The following is a 3,737-nucleotide window of genomic DNA, read 5'->3' on the forward strand; positions in this document are numbered from 1 at the left end:
CAATGGACATGAGTGAGTTTGAGCAAACTCCAGGAGTTAGTGAAGGACAGAGAAGCCTGGTGTGCTGTAGGCCATGGGGTCGCAAAGAGTGGAACATGACTTAGTGACTGAACAACAATAATAAACTAGATAACAGTTTACACAGACTTCCCTCAAATAAGTACAGTGCAGTTAAGTTGCTGCTTACTTATATGTAGTCTTATCTGACTTAGCCTGGCTCCTCGAGATTTCCCCATTCTGACAAGAGTCCTGGATGGGGAGATGTGGGCTTACAGAAAAGTTCTTAGTTAACTGTCACAGATGGTCAGTAACACAGAGAATGTTGTGTCTTGCCAATTTAACTCTGAAATGACAGTATTTTCTCTAAGTTATGGACATGGGGTACTCCACTATTGCTTGATTTTTCTTTGCTGCTGCTGCTAAGTCACTTCAGTCGTGTCCGACTCTGTGTGACCCCTTAGACAGCAGCCCACCAGGCTCCCCCGCCCCTGGGATTCTCCAGGCAAGAACACTGGAGTGGGTTGCCATTTCCTTCTCCAACGCATGAAAGTGAAAAGTGAAAGTGAAGTCGCTCAGTCGTGTCCGACCCTCAGCGACCCCATGGACTGTAAGCCTTCCAGGCTCCTCCGTCCATGGGATTTTCCAGGCAAGAGTACCGGAGTGGGATGCCATTGCCTTCTCCATGATTTTTCTTTAATGTATATTAAAGACTTGAAAATATTTATCCTAAAACTTTTGCATCCCAATCACCTATGACAAAAAAAGGACTTTTATTCTTTTTTGGTGTTAATTCTAGAAGGTCTAGTAGGTCTTCATAAAACCAGTGAACTTCAGCTTCTTTGGCATCAGTGATTGGGGCGTAGACTTAGATTATTGTGATGTAGAATAGTTTGCCCTGGAAATGAACAGAGAATATTCTGTCATTTTTGAGATTGTATCAAGTACTGCATTTCCGACTCTTGTTGACTATGAGGGCTACTCTATTTCTTCTAAGGGATTCTTGCCCTCAGTAGTAGATACAATGGTCATCTGAATTAAATCCACTATCCATTTTAGTTCACTAATTCTTAAGATGTCGATGTTCATTCTTGCCATCTCCTGCTTGACCATATCCAACTTACCTTGATTCATCAACCTAACATTCCAGGTTCCTGTGCAATATTGTTCTTTACAACATCCTACTTTACTTTTACCACCAGACACACCCACAACTGAGTCATTTCCACTTTGGTCCAGCTGCTTCGTTCTTTCTGGAGCTGTAAGTAATTGCCCTCCACTGTTCCCCTGTAGCATACTGAACACCTTCTGACCTGGCGGTGGCTGGGGGGGTGGGGGCGGGCACGCTTATCTTCCGGTGTCATATCTTTTGCATTTTCATACTGCTCATAGGGTTCTTGCCCCAGGAATACTGGAGTATCCCCATTCCCTCCTCCAGTGGTGCACATTTTGTTAGAACTTTTCACTCTGGCCTGTCTTGGATGGCTCTGCATGGCATGGCTCATAGCTTCACTGAGTTAACCAAGCACCCTCAAAACAAAGCTGTGATCCATGAAGCGGATGTAAATTTGAGCAAATTCTGGGAGATAGTGGAGAACAGGGGAGCCTAGCCTGCTACAGTCCCTGGGTTGCAAAGAGTCAGACATGACTTAGTGACTGAACAACAACAACAATCCTGACACTAAGAGGTCAAAATTTTGTAGAAATTTTAGCAATATTAAATTGTAGCTGATAAATGGGTTAGAAGGGTAATTGTTAGAAAGTGTAGTTATAAGTAGCACTTATTAGGGGTATCAATTAAAATTTTATTCTTGTCTTTGGTGGAATCACTTAGGTTTGTTTTGGTGTTAGCATCAACAATAACCAAAATCTCAAAACAATGTTAAGTTGTTCTCAAGTGTGGAAAATGATCAGATCCTTCAGGCAAAGCAAATGTTTGATGAGCAAAGAAGAAACCAATGACATGATATTTTCAAGAGGTGGATTCAACTCCATACAGAAAGTCAGAATGAGCAGAAGATGAACAGGCAGCTTTTTCTTTCCTTGATGCACTGGTTCCTCAGCAGCCCCCATGCTGGAGGCCACTTTGGCTCATGATCCTTCTTTGCATTCTTCCCTTTGAGCCAGGACTGAGCCAAGGTTGTGGAGTTGCTGGGGATGAAGAAGCAGGGCTGGAAGGAGAGGGAAGTTGAGCATTGACAACTGTCTTCAGCAACTAGGGTAACTTCCAAGCACCAAATCACCTGAGATTTTTCTATTTGAAGAGGATTTGGAGGTTATTAAAAGGGTTTTTATGCCTACTTTTAGCCTTTTTAAAAGAAATACATGTAGGTTATAGAATTTTTAAAATATATTTCCAGAAGAGAGGAAATGATATGATGAACATTACTTTAGAGCAATAGGATATAACCTCTAGACTCACATTGTATGGCCGGACGTTCTCAATACTGGACTTCGGCATTTTATTAGACTAAATCGTAGTTCAGTTTTCCTGATGAACTATGTTTTAATATCACCAAGATCAAGAAGCATAGGATTGGCAAACTACTGCTGTAAGGTCCAGATATAACCTATGGCCTACTTTTGTAAATAAAGTTTTATTAAAACACTGCTGCTGCTAAGTCACTTCAGTCATGTCTGACTCTGTGCAACACCATGGATGGCAGCCCACCAGGCTCCCCCGTCCCTGGGATTCTTCAGGCAAGAACACTGGAGTGGGTAGAACACAGCCATGCCCATTTGATCAGATTGTCTGTGCCTGCTTTGGTGTTGGGAGAAGGCAACAGCACCCACTCCAGTACTCTTGCCTGGAAAATCCCATGGGCGGAGGAGCCTGGTAGGCTGCAGTCCACAGGGTCGCAAAGAGTCGGACACAACTGAGCGACTTCACTTTCACTTTTCCCTTTCATGCATTGGGGAAGGAAATGGCAACCCACTCCAGTGTTCTTGCCTGGAGAATCCCAGTGGGGGAGCCTGGTGGGCTGCCGTCTATGGGGTCGCACAGAGTCGGACATGACTGAAGCGACTTAGCAGCAGCAGCAGGACAAAATAATTATCCTTTTTACCATAAAGCTGAAAACAGTACAGCAAGAAATTATCACTAGGACTGAAACCTAGGGCACTTAGAAGTGCCATACGAATACAAGGAACAAAAGACTGTAATGACCAGCTTGGTTCTTTTATTTCTTTCATGGTAAATTGCAAGTTTGAAGGATTCAAAAGCACTTCACAGTAGTTTCACAGGATACATTTTGAACTCTCAGCTTTACATCCAGTGTCTATTTCTAAGAATGTGCTGAGGAAATTGTAATGAGGGAATATTCAAAGAATAATGGAGACACTGGTTAGAAACTGTTTCGCTAAGATATCTATATCCCCATGTTTACAGCAGCATTATTCACAGTAGCCAGGACATGGACACAACCTAAGCGCCTGTCAATGGATGAATGGATAAAGAAGAGGTAGTGTGTGTGTGTGTGTGTGTGTGTATAATTATTCATCTTTATAAAAGAAAGAACTCCTATCATTTGCACCAGTTTGGATGGAGAACCTGGAGGGCTTTAATAGCCAGAGAAATAATATTGCATGGTATCATGTGTAGATTTTTTTTAAAAAGTCAGTGTACATAAATAGAGTGCGAAAGTGGTTGCCAGAGGCTAGGGTTGGGAGAGATCATAGAGGTCTGTGAAAGGTACAAACTTTCAGTTACAAAATGAATAAGGGCTGAGGATCCAGTGTGT

The sequence above is a fragment of the Bos indicus x Bos taurus genome, chromosome 20 (assembly GCF_003369695.1).
Source record: "Bos indicus x Bos taurus breed Angus x Brahman F1 hybrid chromosome 20, Bos_hybrid_MaternalHap_v2.0, whole genome shotgun sequence".
Taxonomy (NCBI): Eukaryota; Metazoa; Chordata; class Mammalia; order Artiodactyla; family Bovidae; genus Bos; species Bos indicus x Bos taurus.